Source organism: Octopus sinensis, linkage group LG22 (assembly GCF_006345805.1).
Source record: "Octopus sinensis linkage group LG22, ASM634580v1, whole genome shotgun sequence".
Taxonomy (NCBI): domain Eukaryota; kingdom Metazoa; phylum Mollusca; class Cephalopoda; order Octopoda; family Octopodidae; genus Octopus; species Octopus sinensis.
In genome coordinates this window covers 25,725,391-25,735,377 of record NC_043018.1, presented here as the reverse complement: position 1 = coordinate 25,735,377, position 9,987 = coordinate 25,725,391, and the positions used below count along the sequence as shown (strand labels likewise).

The 9,987-nt window shown below is 34.2% G+C and overlaps 1 long non-coding RNA gene across 1 annotated transcript in view; it reads right to left on the bottom strand.

Annotated features, from left to right (window-relative positions):
- The window catches only part of LOC118767528, a 19,506-nt gene extending 10,687 nt beyond the window's left edge, over positions 1-8,819 (bottom strand). The window contains exons 1-2 of the long non-coding RNA XR_005003447.1: positions 8,519-8,819; positions 4,759-4,762 (exon numbers count right to left, since the gene is read on the bottom strand). This is a non-coding gene — a long non-coding RNA (uncharacterized LOC118767528). The remainder of the gene's footprint in view (positions 1-4,758; positions 4,763-8,518) is intronic.
- Between the last annotated feature and the right edge of the window lie 1,168 nt (positions 8,820-9,987).

Genomic DNA, 9,987 nt, shown 5'->3' with positions numbered 1-9,987 from the left:
GGCGAAATGCTTAGCAGTATTTCGTCTGCCGCTACGTTCTGAGCTCAAATTCCGCCGAGGTCGACTTTGCCTTTCATCCTTTCGGGGTCGATTAAATAAGTACCAGTTACGCACTGGGGTCGATGTAATCGACTTAATCCGTTTGTCTGTCCTTGTTTGTCCCCTCTATGTTTAGCCCCTTGTGGGTAATAAAGAAACATATAGTAACCAAAGCGAAGAAGCGCCACGTGTTCCATAACAGATTGCGAAAAACTTTTTTTTCCATAGTAACCAAAGATGCTTTGCATGCGCACAAGAAGTGTAACCACCATTTTTTCTATAATTGCTTGTTTTCATAACAGATGGGACTCACATTCAACAAATTGAAACTACCTGGGCATGGTTGACTCTTATATTTGCGAATTTATGTGGACAAGTAGATACTAGAAAGAGAATATATCTTATAAAATCCTAGAGTGTATTGCAAACTTCTGTTCTCGAATTTTTAAAACTAATAAATGTATATTTTAAACAACATTTTCACTGTTATTTCTAGCAATTCTTATCGACTCCTTCGTAGCTTTTGAATATTTAATTTGCTCGCGAATGTTTTAATATTAACATTGCTCGTGTATATTTTAATGTTTCGAGTGTTATTTCTAGCAACTCCTGTTGGTTTGTTTGTGCGTAGCATTTAAATATTTGATTTGCTCGCGTAGCTAGTTTAATGTTTTGACAAGCTGGTGCCCCCCGCCCCGCCCTCATAATTTAAGTGGCAGCGAACGCGCTGTTTTCTAATTGGCTCAAAATTCTGAAAATTATCAAACTTTGAAAACCTGTAACATTTTTGCAAAGTTTTTCTGGAATAAATGAATAACAAATTCAGATTCGGCGTCAAAATTTACATTTATATGATACATTGAAAAGTTTTTTTAAGATAATTGTAAACAGTGAGTGGCTGTGTGGTAAGCAGCTTACTTACGAACCACATGGTTCCGGGTTCAGTCCCACTGCGTGGCACCTTGGGCAAGTGTCTTCTACTATAGCCTCGGGCCGACCATAGCCTTGTGAGTGGATTTGGTAGACGGAAACTGAAAGAAGCCCGTCGTATATATGTATGTGTGGGGGTGCGTGTGTTTGTGTGTTTGTGTGTCTGTGTTTGTACCCCCAACATCGCTTGACAACCGATGCTGGTGTGTTTACTTCCCCGTAAGTTAGCGGTTCGGTAAAAGAGACTGATAGAATAAGTACTAGGCTTACAAAAAATAAGTCCTGGGGTCGATTTGCTCGACTAAAGGCGGTGCTCCAGCACCGCCACAGTCAAATGACTGAAAGAGTAAAAGAGTAAAACCACAAAGATCCTAAAGACATTCCAGCAATGACCAGCCCATGTTTTTTAGTCTTTGTTTTTGTTTTGTTTTTTTATTTACTTTGTTGTTTTTTCTTGCTTAGATGCATGGACTCCAAAGCAAGTTTCTTGCATTATCCGACGAATTCTCTGAGATGGCAGGATGTGATCCGAGACAGAATATGTCACTATGTCTAGCAGGTAGAGCAATCACAATAAGAACTGCTTGTAAGTGGTCGCGGCGACGGTGGCGGTGGTGGAGGGGGGAGCATTAGCATGTCGCTAAATCATCCATACATTTTTATGGTAAGTATATATATATATATAATATATATATATATATATATATATATATAGGCTGGCAGATGGAATTAGCCGACCATCGGCCGTCTGAGCGGTCACAATTGACGAAACCTACAGAATAAGCAAAACTAGATTTAGTCTAGTGGTTCTGGAGACGATCATGGGGCGGTTACTTCCCCTGTCAGCATACGTATATCCTCTGTGTGTGTAGGTATGCATGTATGTGTAGGTAGATAGATAGATAGATGCATACATACATACATACATACATTCATACCTACATACCTACCTACATACATACATACATACATACATACATACATACATACATGCATGCATATATACATACATGCATACATACATTCATGCATACATACATACATACATACTACATACATACATGCATACATACATGCATGCATACATGCATACATACATACATACATACATACATACATACATACATACATACATAGACAGACAGACAGATAGGCAGGCAGACAGGCAGGCAAACAAACAGACTGACAGATAGATAGATTCAAACACACTCACACAAACAATTTCAATTTTTTCAATTTCCGTCTACCGAATCCACTCGCAAGGTTTTCCTCGGTGCGTAGCTATATTTGAAGATACTTGCCCAAGGCTCCAAGAAACCATGTAGTTAGAAAGCAAGCTTCTTACCAAACAGCCAACAGCCACGCCTGAACCTATATATACATATAATAATCATATATAATATATATTATATATATCATATGTGTATGCATATATAAACACACACTCACATACATATATAAATTTATGTGCGTATATATTTATATATATATATATATGTATGTATATATATACATGTATATATAAATATATAAGTATATATATATATATATGTATGTATGTATTATGTATGTATGTATATTGTATTATGAGTTATATATATATATATATATTTATGACGCATGCGCATTTGTGTCTGAGTGTTCGTGTATATAATATGGAATTCAGTTAGATGTAATAATGATCTAGTTTATTCTTTATAGATTAGACACTCTTCCCTCAATCGATAAACCCCCTCCACTCTACTGGATCCCCACGCTATCAATCCCCGCCCCCGCCGCTCTACAATTTACCTGTCATTGAAGAGGACAGCATCAAAGGAATCGTAAATTTCCTGCTCGTCTCACCCATCCAATAGCGTTTATCAACATGATTCTGCTAATCAGTCTACACGTAACACGTATGTACTATATATATATATTATATATATATATATATATAATATATATATATATATATATATATATATATATATATATATATATATATGTGCGTGTGTATGTGTATGTATTTATGTATATATATGTGTATGTATATATACATGTATATATATGTATATATATATATGAATATATATATTTATGTGTCTGTATACCATTAACCAATACACGACTATGTAGTTTACAGATGTATACACACACAGACCCATATAAATATATACAAATAATATATATATATATCCTAATGATCATTCAGTGTTACTAGTTTATAGCAGTTTGTATGCGTGTATATAAATGTATATATGTACACGCTAGACCATATATGAATAAGCATACTTCCATTAATATACGTGTGCATGTGTATGCATATATATATATACATACATATATATATGTATATATATACTTACATATATAGATAGATACATATATATATAATATATATATATATATATATACGTATATATGTATATAAATATCTATACATATATATATTATATATACTATATATATATATATATATATAAACATACATACATATATGTACACATACGCAAAATATAAATTATTGCCCAATATAGATGTGTAAAGGTTTGTATGAATATGAAATGAAAGTATATGTAGGTAACTCTAGGCGTGCATTTGAGCGTGTATCTCTATGGAACTATGCATATACATAAGCAAAAATACGTAAATATAGCGAATATATACATAATTATATCATGGTTATTCATCTGTACATGAAAATAATAACTATATATACATATATACATAAGTGTGTGTATGTATGTATATATATATATATATATAATATATAATAATATATATATATATATATATAATATATATATATATATATTAATATGGTTATTGTATGTATTATATATATATATATATATAATATATAATATATTATATATAATATGATATATAAGCAGCTTTTAATCATAATGAATAGTTAGTATTAAGTTGTAGTAGTAGAGATTCATTATATGAAGACAACAACACAATGATAGTAGTGTTAAAATAGTGATGATCATGATGATCCCATCTCATAATAGTAGTAGTAGTAGTAGTAGTAGTAGTAGCGGCATCAGCAGCAGCAGCAGCAGCAGCAGTAGTAGTAGTAGTAGTAGTAGTAGTAGTAGTAGTAGTAGTAGTAAACAGGAGACTGGATAGCTTAATTCTCCATTTAGTGTTAATTAGTATACAAGTCTCACTAAAAATATATCTCGTTAATCAGATATATGCTTTCCGAGAAGCCATAGATTTTATGAACTGTTCAAAATGAATGATTTCAGAATAAGTTTTATCTGCACAGAAAATATTTCTACAGGAAAAGCATAAACTAACGTAAAAGTTTCAGAATGCTATCCACATTTAATCATAACTGTTTATGAAACTCTCTAAAACCCTCTTAAAATGTACCTTAAATATTCATGTTTTTATAAATCAGTTATATATTGCGTAAAAGAATTCACATCTACTGATTCGGTATCTAAATAATGTATCGAGTTAACAGGAAATTCTTTCAAAATAATGTATAACCAGCTTAATTATACATTCAGAAATCTTGAAAGACGTTGTAATACCACATTATCGAAATATATTTGGAATTTAAGATATTGGACTATTAGAAACATTAAAATTATGCTGAATAGATCACAGTATGCCAAGCCTTGTATTCAAGGCAACTATAGTTGTGACCTGTGCATTTCTAAAGAGTTAAATATGGTATATTTTGTCAGTTGCGTTTTATCCCATATATTCATTTGAGCCGATAATTTTTGTCACAAGAAATTGAAATTTTTGTTCAAATATCTAACAATTGAACGCCGTTTAACGTAGAACTTAACTGTAAAATGCTTGAAACCAATAATGGTTTTTTCTTTTGCTTACATAAGTCTTATATTCAATTCTTATTTCTGTCAAGTATAAACAAACAATTTTATTTGTATTATTTATTTCAGTGCTTGAGAATCACTGGCGGGAAACTTAAAGTTGCGATTTGTGAAGTTTTAACGTAAAAAAACATAACAGATATGAATTTGCGAGCAAACATTGGTGTTCGTGTGCGCAGGTGTGTTTCTTTTTTATAATTTAAGTCTTCGATGGGTTTAACAATCTACAAGTGGGTTTATTACGAAAATTAAGTTTATGATCTTTTAAAGTAATAAAAGCTTCCTTTTTAGCTAAGCATTCTAATCAATCATCGATTTTGCTATTTTAGCGAGAAGTTTAGCTTCATCGTTAATACCATTGTACCCGCGTATGTTAGCTGTCTTATATTTAGTGGAAATGTAGATCTCATTTAGCAATTTATCATATTGATTCGTTTTCAACCAAGGACCCGGGAACAGGGGTGCAGCGGGTGCACCTGCACCCCTTGGAATTTTCAGGTTGTGCAAGATCAAAATTTGCACCCCCTACATAATTTTACCAGTTTCAGAAAATAGTGTCTAAAAATTATCTGTATAAGATACTTGAAGCTAGATTTCGTTTCAAAGCAAAAACAAAGAACAAAAATAAATAAATAAATAAAAGTGATGAAGCTGAGCTTAAAATTCCCAAGGGAATTTATGACTAACCAACTTCTGAAGCAAAGTAGCGTCAAAATAAAAAGTATGTGACAACAACAGTAGTAGCAAACAACAAGAACAACAATATGACCAGCATCTACGGCTACTCTTCAATACATTACTTGGATTCTTGAAGACAGCTCTATTCTGACAAAAATAACTCCAAAATCTTGCAATGCTGAAAATGTGTGAAGGTTCTTGTCCTCTCTCTATCTGTCACCTCTCTCATGTTCTTTGTAGTTGATGTCGCTAAAGACTGACGACATGGTTGAATGGATTCGACTGTTTGACCTCAGCCTAAAAATAAAAGTCCTTTCAAAATTCTTTCAGTCATATTGATTTTCTCATTTAGGCTGTTAGGTCCAAAGTTTGACAAGGGAACAAAATGATTTATTTTTATCTTTGATATTTAATGCTCATTGTTAAATACTTTGATATTTATTGCTCATTCGAAATACTAGTTTTAATAGATTTTGAAAGGAAACATTTAACTATAAATGATTGCAGACCAGCCCCGAAATTACCTAATTTGCGAAAAAAATGTATTCCACAATTTCAGATTAATCTATATAAAAAAGAAATGATATTGAAAGAATTACCTACCGTCATCCTGACGCGGTGAACCATGAAGATCACTTCAGAGGTGCTTTTTTTCGCTCATAAGTCTAACCCTAGCTGAGGCCAGCACACGGGCTAATATGCTTTTAACAGGGGTCTTTAATTTTACTAATCTTAGCTGGTCCGAGGATTATATCCAGCCTGGAACTAAGTAACTGAAGTGGAGGGATACGAACGCTTTCCTCGGTACAACAAAAGACTTCCCCATACAACAAATCATTACCCGTCCAATTATTTTCCCATAACTGGACGGGTAATGATTTGTTGTGTGGAAAGTCTTTTGTTGTATCGAGGAAATCATTAAAGGTACTATTTCAAAGGTCGCCAGATACTGCCATATTCCCGAGACTATTGAAAGAAACTATAATAAAACCTATATAGGTACAAAGGAGGTAGCAGTGCTGAAGCTAAAAATTACAGACCTGTTTCCCTCACGTCTTATACATCTAAAATTATCCAATGTCTTGTCCGAAGACAAAAAGTAATAACATACCTGGAGGAAAACAACTTAGATGACACTCGGTATAGGTTTCGGACTGAACGAAGTTGCCTGTCACAATTCTTACAGCATCATAACACTACCTCTGATAATCTCTTAAATGGAAAGATCATTGACTGTTAATACCTTGATATTGTTAAGGCGTTTGACAAGACCGATCATGGAATCATGTCATAATTTAAGAAATCTTGCTATCACAGGAAAAGTCGGAGAATGGTTCTTTAACTCCCTATACGGTAGGGGTCAACCTATTACTGCAAATGGATTTCTCTCTAAGTTACCTGTAGTACGTCATATACATCAGGGAGTGAATAGCACAAGAATATCGATGGCTAGGAGCTAAACCAGAAAAAATACGAAAATTAGTACATTCAAATTTCAGCTTCTTCATTACAAACGAATTCACACAAATCGCAATTTTTGACACAAAGTAACGTAATGATTCAGAGCAATAATGACCTACAGGACTTTCCATCAGCCATATTATCAAACTAACCTTTAAATGCAGCAAACTCATAGGCTGCATCCTACGAACATTCATGAAAAGTGAACCGGTAGTTAGTTTTTTTTTAGGGAAAACCCTAGTTCTGAGCAGTTTATATTACTGCTTACAGATTTAATCTTCAAACTCATCCGGTCTCAAGAAATTCAAGGGTTACAAGGAACGTTCACTGGTAAAATACCTTCGGTTAAAAGTCTTATTTATCGAGAATGTCTGAAAGCGCTGAGTCTCTTGACGCCGAAGAGAGATATATACTATCTCATTCATATGGAAAATTGTTGGGGGACATATGGCGTAGTGGTTAAGAGCGCGGGCTACTAACCCCAAGATTCCGAGTTCGATTCCAAGCAGTGACCTGAACACTAACAGCAATAATAATAATAATAATGATGATAATAATAATAATAATAATAACATCGAAAAATACCTTAGGAGTGAGAACCCAGGTTCGAAATTTCCCCAAGACACCTGAAGAAGGCTGCAGGGTATATCAGCCGAAACGTTGTGTTAACAACAAACAAGATGAGGACAAATATCCATCGAATGTAAATAATGTATATAATGGTTTTAAAAAATATACAGTTAAAGTATTGTTTCTACTTCGCGGATTTTCACCTATGTGTGTAGTGGCTAACGATCTATCACACATATATATGTATATGTGTGTGCGTGCATGCGTGTGTGTGTATATATATATATGTGTGGTGTGTGTGGTGTGTGTGTGTGTATTTGTACATATATATATATATATATATACCAAATATAAAAATGCTGATACTAGCCACACCATTGTTTTTCTTCCGTTAATTTTGGCTAACAGCTAACTCGATGATGGATAGGATGAGGCAATTATCTAAAATGTTATCACTAAATTATATATAAATTTATTTGGAAAAAATGCTAATTTGACAATTATATTGCTTCCTGCATTTCCGAAATAACCTCTTGTGTTCCCTATCGATTTTCATATCTATTGATTAATGCAATTGAACACATCTCATTCACGGTCATTGTTTTTTTTCTTTTTTTTTCTTTCATAAACCCTCGCTTTTGTTATTGCTTGTTGAGGCATGATTTTGATCAAAAGAAACCCTATGAGCAAATAAATGGACCGCATTTCGAAGAAATCAGAATAAAGGAATTTAACCAATGCCTGGCATCGAGGCCACGGTTTTTTTTTGCTCGTTTTTTTTTTTTTTTTTTTTGAAGATTAATGCTTAGTCATTTGACATGACCGCAGTAAGCAAATGGTATTTATTCAACTTCCAAAAAGAAAGCTCTACGTGATTAGTCTCCTTGTTAAAAAGAGACCGCTGTTAAATAAAGGGGGGCCCGGAATTAACTATTTCAATGAAAAATTTTGTTAATCGTATTTAATTTGTTAAAAGTGTATAAATTTTTAATTTTGTTTACAATTTTATAACTTTTATAGTTTTTATCATTTTTTAAATATAATTTTATTTGCATTCTTGTTGGATTCCACTTATCTGTCCAAGGCAGCTTTCATTTTTTCAATTTGGCTGCAATCATTATCTGTACATCCATCCCCAGGATGGAGCAATAGTTTAGCTGAACTTCAAGAATGCATTCAGTTAGCAGTGCAGGAGATAACTCTCCAGAAATGCTTCAAAATGTGTTTCACAATGCTATGGATAGATTTGAAATTTGCAAAGATACAGATGGAGCACATGTTGAAAATTTTCAATAAAGTTTGGACATAGGCGCAGGAGTGGCTGTGTGGTAAGTAGCTTGCTAACCAACCACATGGTTCGGGTTCAATCCCACTGCGTGGCCACCTTGGGCAAGTGTCTTCTGCTATAGCCCGGGCCGACCAATGCCTGTGAGTAGATTTGGTAGACGGAAACTGAAAGAAGCCTGTCGTTATATGTATATATATATATTAAATATATGATGTGTGTGTTTGTGCGTCTGTGTTTGTCCCCCTAGCATTGGTTGACAACCAATGCTGGTGTGTTTACGTCTCCGTCACTTAGCGATTCGGCAAAATAGACCGATAGAATAAGTACTGGGCTTACAAAAGAATAAGTCCCGGGGTCGAGTTGCTCGACTAAAGGCGGTGCTCCAGCATGGCCGCAGTCAAATGACTGAAACAAGTAAAAGAGAGAGTAAAGAGAAAGAGTATGAGATTATAAATCTATTTATTTTGGTATCATAATTAAGTAAACATAATATTCTTTTAGGCTTTTTAAACTTTAATTTGCCCTATTTTCATTGAAATAGATACTTAACCCCGAGATGCCTTCTATTCCTCACATCACATTCTGCTGATTTTAAAACGGAGGACATGTTAGGCGATGTCAAAAGCGGGCATGAACGCCACTATTTTAATGGATTGGGGTATTTATTCAACTCCCCAAAAGGAACTTCAACCTTATTAGTCTCCCTGTTGTACTGTTATGGATAACCACAAAGTTGTCTGCAGCGGAATTTGAACTCAGAACGGAAAGACGGACGAAATGCTTCTAAGCGTTTTGCCCGGCGCGCTAACGTTTCTGCCAATTCGCCATCGTTTTCAGCTTATACGTAACTTTTGGTTGAATTATTTTATGTACACATAAGTATAGATAATAATCCATTCTACTATTGGCACAAGGCCTGAAATTTAGGGGAGGGGTAGTCGATTACACCGACACCAGTGTGTAACTGATACTTAGTTTAATCGATCCCGAAAGGATGAAAGGCAAAGTCGACCTCGGCGTAATTTGAACTGAGAACGTAGCGACTGCCGAAATAGGGTTAAGCATTTCACCCGGCGTGCTAACGATTCTGCCAGCTCGCCCTTATAAGTATATATAATAATCTTTTCTACTCTAGCCACAAGGCCCGAAATTTTGGTGACGAGGGCCAGTAGATTAGATCAA